Source organism: Bos taurus, chromosome 5 (genome assembly GCF_002263795.3).
Source record: "Bos taurus isolate L1 Dominette 01449 registration number 42190680 breed Hereford chromosome 5, ARS-UCD2.0, whole genome shotgun sequence".
Classification (NCBI taxonomy): domain Eukaryota; kingdom Metazoa; phylum Chordata; class Mammalia; order Artiodactyla; family Bovidae; genus Bos; species Bos taurus.
The window spans coordinates 86,873,056-86,885,233 of NC_037332.1; the positions used below are offsets into that span (position 1 = coordinate 86,873,056).

Here is a 12,178-nt window from a genome sequence, read left to right on the forward strand (position 1 = left end):
GGGATCTTCCTGACCCAGGAATCGAACCAGGGTCTCCTGCATTACAGGCCGATTCTTTAAACTTTGTAGTCTAGTCTGAAGTCAGTGAGCATGATTCTTCCAGTTCTGTTTTTCTTTCTCAAGATTGTTTTGGTAGTATGGGGGTCTTTTGTGTTTCCATACAAATTTTAAAATTATTTGTTCCATTAAAAATACCTTTGGTATTTTGATAGGGATAGCACTGAATCTGCAGATTTCTTTTTGGTAGTACAGTCATTTTTAAAATAATATTAATTCTTCCAATCCAAGAACATGGTATATCTTTCCATCTGTTTGTGTCATCTTTAATTTCTTTCATCAGTGTTTCATAGTTTTATGAATACAGGTATTTTACCTCCTGAGGTGGGTTTATTTCTAGATATTTTACTCTTTTTGTTGTGAAAATAAATGAGATTGCTTCCTTAATTTCTCTTTTTGATAGTTTGTTAGTGTCTAGAAGTGCAGCAGATTTCTAGACATTAATTTTATATCCCACAACTTTATCAAATTCATTGATAAGCTCTAGTAATTTTCTGATGGCATCTTTAGAATTTTCTATACATAGTATTATGTCATTTGCAAACAGTGACAGTTAAACTCCTAGAGGAAAACTTAGGGAGCGCACTCTAACATAAATCATAGCAATATTTTTTGGATCTGTCTCCAAAAGCAAAGGAAATAAAAACAAAATTAAACAAAAGGGACCTAATTAAACCTAAATAAAAGCTTTTGCACATCAAAGGAAACCATCAACAAAGCAAAAGACAACCTACTGAATAGGAGAAAATATTTGCAAATATGGCCAATAAGGGGTTAATACCCCAAATATAGAAATAGCTCATACAATTTAACATAAAAAAAAATCCAATTAAAAACTGAGCAGGAGAATTGAATAGCCACTTTTCCAAAGAAGAAATGCAGATGGCCAACAGGCCCATGAAAAGATGTGCAACATTGCTAATCATCAGGGAAATGCAAATCAAAACCACAATGAGATAGCACCTCACACCTGTCAGAATCTATTGTCAAAAAGAACGCAAATAATGAATGTTGGCAAGGATGTGGAGGAAAGGGAACTCTCATACACTGTTGTTAGGAATGTAAATTGGTGCAGCCACTGTGGAAAACAGACTGGAGGTTTCTCAAAAAACTAAAAATAGGACTGCCATATGACCCAGCATTCTACTCCTGAGTGTGTGTTAGTTGCTCAGTCACGCCTGACTCTTTGTGACCCCATGGACTGTAGCCCACCAGGCTCCTCTGTCCATGGGATTTCCCAGGCAAGAATAATGGAGTGGGTAGCCTTTCCATTTGCCAAGGGATCTTCCTGACTCAGGGATTGAACCTGGGTCTCCTGCATTGCAGGCAGATTCTTTACCATCTGAGCCACCAGGGAAACCCTTCCTCCTGGATATATATATGAAACAAAATGGAAACACTAATTTGAAAAGATACATGCACCAAATATTCATAATTGCATTGTTTATAATTGCCAAGACATGGAAGCAACCTATATATGTGTGTGTGTGTGTGTGTGTGTGTGTCTATTCACACAATGGAATACTACTACTCAGTCTATGGAAGACTGAAATTTTGCCATTTTCACCAACATGAATGAACTTGAAAAATATTATACTAAGTGAAGTCAGACAGCAAAAGACAGATAGTGTATGATATCACTTATATGTGGAATCTAAAAATACAACAAACTAGTGAGTATAACAAAAAAGAAGTGACTCACAGATATACAGAACAAACAAGTGCTTACCAGTGGGGAGAGGGAGGGAGAAAGGGACATTATAGAGGAATGGGACCAAGAGGTACTAACAATTGTCAACAAAATAGACTATTGATATAAGGATATATTGTACAACACAGGGAATAGAGCCAATATTTTATGATAACCATAAATGGAGTATAGCCTTTAAAAGTTGTAAATCATTGTATTGTATACCTGTAACATAGTATCATACATCAACTATACTTCAATCAAAAAAAGTGGGAGGGGAAGGGGATCACTAAAGTGTCAAACTTTTCAACTCCACCCCATTCCATACCCAAAGAACGTTTTATGGATGAGCTTCCAGCGTCATGTTTCATTCCCTGTTGGAAGAATGAGGATCGGAAAAGGTTTCAATGGAACTTGGAAGGCTATGACTGGATATTCAGAGAGTCCCTAATGACAAGGCTGGAAGGTTGAGCTGGAGTTCTGACATTTCCCCCAATTCCCTATAGTAGAGCTTCTGTGACCAGATCAATGTGAAATTTTAGGCAAGACTGCTCCCAAACATTTTAACTCATAATCTATCAAAAGACACAGCAATGCAAATTTTCTTTGAATAGAATTTTCCTTAATATTTACCAGCAAACATTATCTTCAGTTCAGTTCAGCCACTCAATCGTGTCTCTTTGCGACCCCAAGGACTGCAGCAGGCCAGGCTTCCCTGTCCATTATCAGCTCCCAGAGCTTGCTCAAACTCATGTCCATCGAGTTGGTGATGCCATCCAACCATCTCATCCTCTGTTGTTCCCTTCTTCTCATGCCTTCAATCTTTCCCAGCATCAGGGTCTTTTCCAATCAGTCAGTTCTTTGCATCAGGTGTCCAAAGTATTGGAGCTTCAGTTTCAGCATCAGTCCTTCCAAAATTTAGGACTGATTTCCTTTAGGATTGACTGGTCTGATCTACTCGCAGCCCAAGGAACTCTCAAGATTCTTCTCCAACACCACAGTTCAAAAGCATCAGTTCTTTGGTGCTCAGCTTTCTTTATGGTCCAACTCTCACATCTGTACATGACTACTGGAAAAACCATAGCTTTGACTAGATGGACTTTTGTCGACAAAGCAATGTCTCTGCTTTTTTAATATACTGTCTAGATTGGTCATAGATTTTCTTCCAAGGAGCAAGTGTCTTGTAATTTCATGGCTGCAGTCACCATCTACAGTGATTTTGGAGTCCAAGAAAATAAAGTCTGTCACGGTTTCCACTGTTTCCCCATTATTTGCCATGAAGGGATCAGATGCCATGATCTTATCCAGGAATTAGTTGATAATTCACTAAAAGACAGAGAGAAACATACCTATGCGAGGGCCTTCCTAGGGGGCTTGATTGTTAAAATTGTAGGGTATAGGATAAATTGAATGGAAAAGAGAGCTGATGAGGTAGAGGGTGAGGTGTTAATGTCTAGTCTCTACCTGTTTCATAATTTTTCCTTAAATTGGCTTTGACAATGAGACTCAAAATTAAATTCAGACATGTCATAGCTTGCCAATGCTGTGAATAATGCTTTGTTTTTCTCCATTCACACTGCCTAGGGATGGATTACAAGGGTATATTACTATTCTAATTTCTAAAATGGTAAATTACCTTTGGAAAGAAGCAGAGTCCCTTCCAGAAGGTAGGTTTTGGAATCTCTGGAAGCATCATGAGATATTTTTTCTTAAAAGGCTGGCAAAGTGCCCATTGCCTGAGGAAAGATTTTGTTACCATATTTGCCAGAGTATAAAATATAATTATACCCTCTGAACCAATATGCTTCCAGCTGCTCCCAAATATCTAATCAGCATTGATCTCAATTACTCTCCCACCTTCCCTGATAAAAGAGAGTGTCAGACTTTGACACCAAGGAAATTGTAGGTGGCCTTCTTGACTATCTGACAGTCCCCTGGGGTGGTGAAAGACAGTGTAAATAGACACAAACTGGAGGAGAGTGGAGAGCAGTACTTAAATGCATTACAATAGGAATGTATTATAGTCAACAGATAGGATGATCAGAAAATTCATCTGATCTGAAAGTTTAAAAGAAAGCAGCCCATTCTCCTTAGTAGTGAAGGCTGTGAAAGAAAGTGGTGATTCTGGTTCAGAAGGATGGCAAATAGTGTAATAAATTATGCCCTCATCCTGGTTGGGCATCCTGGGAGTCAGTTAGGTTTAAGATTCAAAGAGTTGAGAACTCACTGTTGCAACCTAAGAGCTGCCCAAGCTGACTCAAGTGATTGTTAATTACCCTCCCTCCCTGTAGAACTACAGCAGAAGTGTGAGCTGTGAGAGCTGAGAGCATCATCACTGTGTGGACTGGTTGTTGTTGTGTTTAGTAGCTAAGTCATGTCCGGCTCCTTTGTGACTCCATTGACTGTAGCCAGCCAGGCTCTTCTGTCCACAGGATTTTCCAGGCAAGAATTCCAGAGTAGGTTGCCATTTCCTTCTGCAGGGGATCTTCCTGACCAAGGGATCGAACCCGTATCTTCTGCATTGGCAGGTGGATTCTTTACCATTGAGCCACCTGGGAAGCCCCAGGTGGACTGCTATCACCTGTCACATGTGATACCACATGGTAGCACAAAGCCAGAACAGCAACAGACTGGGACACTTCAATGTTCTCCCTGCTGGGCAGTGTCTAAGCCCTGAGGTTAACAAAGGATCTGTTGGGAGAAAGAAGCAGATATTTTCTGGCTGATATGACTGACACGTGGGGTTTGCTATTGGAGTTTATGCTGATAGTCTTCATTAGAGACACTCTCATCTCTCAGATTATAAAAGCAAAAACTTAGATAGGAGAAGGATAGTCGGAACTAAAGTTGCACAGAAATTTAGCCCCATGACAGGAAGTAGAATCCAATCACAATATCTCATCCAGGGTTCTATTCATTACACTAGACAACATTTTGGTGGGGGGAGACTTTTGTTTTTATTTTTTATTGAAGTTGAGCTGAATTACAACATCTTGGGTGTACAGCAAAGTGAATATTCAAAACATAAACTTATTCAGATTCTTTTCCATTACAGGTTATAACAAGATATTGAAAACAGTTCCCTGTCCTATACTGTATGTCCTTGTTATTTATCTTATATACAATAGTGTGTATATGTTAATCTCAAATTTCCAATTTATTCCTCCCTTTATCTGTCCCCTTTGGTAACCATAAGTTTAGATTTTTCTGAAGTTCAACAACTTTGACATTGCTCTTTGAGGATTTCTGACTTCATTCATTTATCATTCATTTTTTTCACTTGCTCAATAAATAACTATCAAACAACTGTTACGTATCAAAGTGAAAGTGAAAGCTGCTCAGTCATGTCCGACTCCTTGAGACCCCCTGCACTGTAGCCGGTCAGGCTCCTCTCTCCATGGAATTCTCCAGGCCAGAATCCTGGAGTGGGTAGCCACTCCCTTCTCCAGGGGATCTTCCCAATTCAGGGACTGAACACAGGTATCCACATTGCAGGAGGATTCTTCACTGTCTGAGCCACTAGGGAAGCACATTACATACCAAATGCTCTCCTAAATTCCAGGAATACAGAAGGGAAAAATACACATTGTCTACCTTTGTACAGCTTTTTTACATTTGCACACTCATGTTCAGAGAAATAAAAGCCATGTTGAAAGTCATGACAAACAGAACATCTCAAAACTAAAAATCATGCTCAACAACTGGACATGATCAGTTAATTCCATCTTCTGAACACTGATCAAACACTCCACCCTCATATATCAGTAAGCTTGTAATGATCATTGGACAAGAGATCATTTGTGGACTAACGAGAGTCAGGTAAGGGGTCATTGCAATCAAAGCTTGGTTTCCATACTCAAAAGTCTTCTGTGTTCTCTGGTATTTTTTCTGTAAGAGTGGCATCATCTCTTGACCTGAGTGACACAATCGGCCTCCTCAGTGTTTTCTCTTCCTCTTTTCTCTTAAAACTTCATTCCCTTCAGAAAAGGATATACATTGATAGAGTTTTTTTTTTTTTAATTATTGGTGTATAGTTGCTTTACAATGTGTTATTTTTGGCTGTACAGCAAAGTGAATCAGCCATATACATACATACAACCTCTCTTTTTTGGATTTCCTTCCCATTTAGGTCATCATAATTCCAAAAGATACATGCCCCCCCCCCATCTTTATTGCAGCACTATTTACAATAGCCAGGACACGGAAGCAACTTAAATGTCCATCAACAGAGGAATGGATAAAGATGTGGAACACATATACAATGGAATATTACTCAGCCTTAAAAAGGAATTAAATTGTGCTATTTTCAGAGATGTGGATGGACCCAGAGACTGTGATAGACAGTGAAGTAAGTCAGAAAGAGAAAAAAAATTTTGTACATTAATGTATATATGTGTAATCTAGAAAAAATGGTACAGATGAACCTATTTACAAAGCAGAAATAGAGACATAGACTAGAGAACAAATATATGGACACCAATGTGGGAAAAGGGGAGAGGGGAGGAATTGGGAGATTGGAATTGATATATATATACACTACTATGCATAGTGTGAGTTTCAAGGGCCTTTACTCAGGTGTTTTCACAGAAATCAGAGCATTAGGATTAATAAATCCCTAGTCAAATTTAGAGGCTTCTCCGGTGGCTCAGTGGCAAAGAATCTGCCTGCTAAAGAAGGAGACATGGGTTTGATTCCTGGGTCAGGAAGATCCACTGGAGATGGAAATGCAACCCCTTCCAGTATTCTTACTGGGAAATATTCCATGGGCAAAGGAGCTTGGTGGGCTATAGTCCATGGGGTTGCAAAAATGTCAGACACTATTTGGTGAATAAATAGCAACAACAGCAGAATCGAAACCCAACTAGCATTCAAGCTATGAGGTCACACATGGATCAGCAAGGGGTGGAGCACAGGGAAATATTTCAGCAGAATTTGATCTTCTAGGTTCTGAGTCTGAGGTCACAATCATTGATGCCGCTTTGGATACTATTTGAATGCTTTGTATTACATTGATATTATGCTGTGAAATGTAAACTTACATTCAGAAGCTGGAGATATTTTAAGGTATTATTTTTTATCATTTTTGCTATTGCTTATTAGCAAACCATTAGGTCATACTTGTTCAGATGTTTAGAAATTGTCAACAATATAGTCATTGTTTTAAACTAGATATGATTTAATATAGCTCAAGTACCTAATTCATAGCCACTATTTTTCTAAAACCATAAGAAATGGACTTGTTTAATTGATCTTAGCTTTAATCCTACATGCAGATCCTCACAAGTTCCAACGTTAAAAAAGCTATAGAGACAAGAGACAACAGAAGAAGGAAAATTCACAGATAATAATACCAAAGAGAGACAAACATATGCCATAATCCTGGAAAAATTCTACCAAGGGTAAGGCAGATGAAGTTTGATTTAGGAAAAGCTATAACATGCTTCGCCATTGAGTGGATATTGCCTGAAAAAAAAAATGTTTAAGATACAGTGTGTGTGTATGTGTGTGTTTGCTATGTCACTCGGTCGTGTCTGACTCTTTGAGACCCCATGGACTGTAGCCTGCCAGGCTCCTCTGTCCATGGGGATTCTCCAGGCAAAAAATACTAGAATGGGTGGCCATTTCCTCCTCCAGGGGATCTTCCTGACACAGGGATCAAACCCAGGTCTCCTGCATTGCAGGCAGATTCTTTACCAGCTGAGCTGCCAGGGAAGGCCCAAGATATACTGTATTGCTCATCAACTCGAGACATACAGACTGTACAAGCCACGTCTGTTCACAAGGTGCTGCTTTGGGGAGAATTTGAAGACTGTTCCTGCCTTTGTTTCTTCAATTCCAGCTATCTACATCCACCCAGATTTAGCAAATTACAAAAGCCAAAAGAGCAGTAAATTAATGACGTGCTTGCTTTGCAGTGTGAGAGGGAGAGTTTTTAGGAGTCAAGAGCACTAGGTCAAATAGAGATTTGAAAAGCGTCCCTGACTAAGTAGTGTAGCATTTCATGTGGTCTACTAGTTATTAAAGAATATATTAATGTCTGCAAAAATTAGAGTTAGGTGCTGTGAAACTTGAATTCCAGCTAAGAAAAATAATAGGAGAAAATTATGTCTCGGCTTCAGATAACTGACACCCACATTCATTAGTAAATATTAGGTCTGGAAATATCTTGCCTCTTTTGAGTAAAATCACAGTAAGTAAATCAAAGAAATCTCTAAAAATAAGATTATTTAAGAATTCAGAAAAAAGTTTTCAGGAAACAAATTGGCACAGTCAGTAAAATTTAACAAGATATGGCCATTATAATGCTATTTCCCTGTTCAAAGTGCTAGTTGCTCAGTCATGTCTGACTCTGCTATTTCATGGACTGCAACCTGCCAGGCTCCTCTGTCCATGGTATTTCCCAGGCAAGAATACTGGAGTGGGTTGCCATTTCTTTCTTCAGGGGATCTTCCCGACCCAAGGATCGAACCCTGGTCTCCCGCATAGCGGAGAGATTCTTTACCAACTGAACCACTAGGGAAGTCCAATTTCCCTGTTAAGGGACAAATTTTAAAATGAAAAGTCAATAGGATGGACTATAAATGATATAAAGATGAACACTTTCAGGAAACAAATATGCAACAAGAAGTAGTAAAGTACAGAACTGACAAAGAAGCAAATTTTATCAGTCATTTGGTGTACAGACATATAAATTATCTTACAGCTTAGAGAAAAAAAAAAAGACTTTATGAACAAGGACTAAAGCCAGAGGGATGGGTTGGTGGGATATGGGAGGGTGGTTCAAGAGGGAGGGGATATATAAATACGTGTGTGTCTGTATATACATGTATAATATATATATACACACACACACATATATAATATATTTATGGCTGATTTATGTTGTATGACAGAAACAAATCAACACAATATTGTAAAGCCATTATACAATTAACTAAAATTAAATTTTAAATATATGTAAACAATGTTAAAAAAAAAAACAGGTACTGAAAAAATGAGAGAACTAGACAACAGAGAATAAAATTTGTAATGCACCTGAAGAAAAAGTGAGAGCCTTTTGTCACAATCAAAGACACAACTGGAGAAAATATTCTGACCTAAAAAAGATTCATGTTAGCAAATGTATAGGAAATTCCCTCATTTTTTTATGTTAAATTACTGGGAGAAAGGCATGTCATTAAACACTTTGAGAAAAAATATTTAAAATATGAGGCATATGAACATCTCCTCAAGCATTGTGACTAAATCACAATGTCATATAACTTTCCTACACAATATTAATAAAAGGTAATATAGCTAAATATACAGAAATCTGAGGAAAAACCTTTGTAGAGTAAGATGCCAGAAAAATTTTCTTTCATATGTGAAATATATTTTATATGTAAAATATATTCTCAAATATTCAAGAACATGGAACATACCCTGCCTTCTATATAATTTGCAATCCAAGACAGAAAAAACAGACATAAGGTAAGATAAAAAAATGTGAAATGTAAGCATATGCAATAAGTAATGAAACCAGTTAAATTTTATTTTAAATAATTATTTTATACAATTCATAATTTCTTAAAAATAAAAGATCTCAAACTCTCAGACTTGGAGAGAGAGTACTGATATAAATTGATATAACCATTTGTAGGATTGTTTTGAAATATATTTCAATATATATGAAAATATTCATACCCACTTCTAAGGCTAAATCCTAAGGAAATGATGAAACATTTTTTCCAATTATATCTTATCATAGTGTCATAAGATGAATTTAATCCTAGCCATTAAAACTACTTACTAGCAGATGACTTAATATTAAATAAAAAGGGATATAATGTGATCAATGTGTAATGTTAAATTTTGTAGATTATATGAGCTTTACTTTAGTTATATAATCACTTGCATATTCATTAATTGAAAAATATTTATGGAGTGCCTGTGCCTACTGTCAAGTAGACTATGATCTAGACACTGAAGATAACAGCAACAAACAAAAGTGAAACGTGAAAGTGCTAGTTCAGTCTGTCTGACTTTTTGCAACCCCATGGACTATAGCCCACCAGGCTCCTCTGTCCATGGAATTCTCCAGGCAAGAATACTTGAGTGGGTAGCCATCCCCTTCTCCAGAGGATCTTCCCGACCCAGGGACTGAACCCAGGTCTCCTTCATTGCAGGCAGATTCTTTACCATCTGAGGCACCAGGGAAGCCCCATAATGGAGCTTAAGTTCAATTTAATATAATACATAATGGTAGATATAATATAGTACATAATACATACAATAAATATTAAGTCATTTCTGCATGGTGGGATTATGGATGGTTTTAAAAAATATTTTTTATTTTAATTCTCTCCCAATACCATTTATTATTTTTATACAAAAATTTCATTTTAAAATGACTTCTGTATCAAATGTTTTATTAAAAATGGACTTCAACAGAACTTTTTTTTTTTCAACAGAACTTTTTAATGTTAACATAGAATTAAACTTTTTTTTAATTGTTGGACATACCTGTATTCGTGATCCAAAATTAAAATCAGAGGCATTAATTCTGGTTATCTAATTAAAATTCCCAAAAAGACCATTTCTCTAGTCCACTATTTCTAGAAATATCCCCCTTATGTACTCTAGTAGAATTTATAGGCCTGTCAAGTATTTCCCAGGCACTTTTGATGCCCTAATTCCAGTTATTTATTTTAAATAAATTAATTTTGTTTGTACTGCATCCCTTTCCTCCTGCATTAAGTTTCTGTCTGACACTAGTGGAAACAAATTTCAAAACAACACAACAAAGGTTTTCCTCACAGCTGCTTCAACCAGATGGTAGATTTAAGCTTCTGGAAACATATTAGGAAAGCCTATTCCCATATAAAGTCTATCTCAAGCTTAGGCATCCCTAAGGCCCTTGCAAAACTCAGAGAGGACTGATAAATTGGAGGTGTTTTTCTGTACAGTAATTTCTATCTTTATGCTATTCAACTGCCATGAACTCATAGGCTATCTCTGGCTCACTCACCATTGTATACATGCTTATATAACACTGTGACTAAAACACATATACTAGGTAATGCTGTTTATGCTGTTGTTTATTCACTAAGTCGTGTCCAACTATTTTGTGAATCCCACGAACTATAGCCCACCAGGCTCCTCTGCCCATGGGAGTTCCCAGGCAAGAACACTGGAATGGGTTGCCATGGCCTTCTCTAGGGGATCTTACTGATCCAGGGATTGAACATGCATCTCCTGCTTTGGCAGGCTGACTTTTTATCACTGAGCTACCAGGGAAGCCCAATTCTGTTTATATCCCTTCCTATATTCGGACTCCTTATATTTCAAGATGCCATTTCAGAGAACCATTATAATCTATGGTAATCCCTTTCCCCAAGAAAGTTATCTTTTTGAAGAACAATAGGAAGATAAAGCAACAGAAAAAGCCAATTACTTGATTGTAGGGTGACACTTTTATCATCATATTGGGGTAGTGACCACTGCAAACTTTTCTTGTTTATAAGTACATTAGTTTGTACTCCTGAGTTGGCAATTTACCATATGGAGACCAGAGGGGAGGGGACTGTGGGGAGGAAAGAAATAGGTGAGGGAGATTAGGAGGTACCATCTCCCAAGTGCAAAATAAATGAGTCAGGAGTGTGAAATGTATAGTGTGGGGAATATAGTCATAATTATCTAATATCTTTGTGTGGTGGCATATCATAAATAGACTTATTATGAAATGTACAGAAATATTAAATCACTATGTTGGGTAAGAGGAGCTAACATACTGTTGTAGGTCAATGACACTTCAAAAACAAACTCATAGAAAATGAGATCAGATTTGTGGTTACCAGAGGTCGGGCATGTGTCCATCCCCCTAGTGGGCAAAGATAGTCAAAATGTACAAACTTCCAGGTATAACAAAGATAAGTGATGGAGGTGTAATGTACAACATGATATATGTAATTGACACTGTTGTATGTTATATATGAAAGCTGTTAAGAGGGTAACAACTGATGAGTCTGAGTCTGATGTGAAGAGTGAGTGAGTGAAGTCGCTCAGTCGTGTCCGACTCTTTGCGACCCCATGGATTGTAGCCTATCAGGCTCCTCCATCCATGGGATTTTCCAGGCAAGAATGCTGGAGTGGATTGCCATTTCCTTCTCCAGGGATTCTTCCCAACCCAGGAATTGAACCCGGGTCTCCTGCATTACAGGCAGACGCTTTACCGTCTGAGCTACCAGGGAAGCCCACCCAATGTGAAGAGCCGACTTATTGGAAAAGAGCTTGATGCTGGAAAAGAGTGAAGGCAAAAGGAGAAGAGGGTGGCAGAGGAAGAGATGGTTAGATAGCATCACTGACTCCATGGACATCAACTTGAGCAAACTCCAGGAGATAGTGAAGGACAGGGAAGCCTGGTGTGCTGCAGTCTGAGGGGTTGCAAAGTCA

At 37.8% G+C, this 12,178-nt stretch overlaps 1 non-coding gene across 1 annotated transcript; it reads right to left on the reverse strand.

The window, feature by feature from the left end:
* Positions 1 to 11,904: 11,904 nt before the first annotated feature.
* Positions 11,905 to 11,976, reverse strand: TRNAY-GUA (transfer RNA tyrosine (anticodon GUA)). Its single transcript has one exon. It is a non-coding gene; the product is annotated as a tRNA-Tyr (tRNA).
* Positions 11,977 to 12,178: the final 202 nt, after the last annotated feature.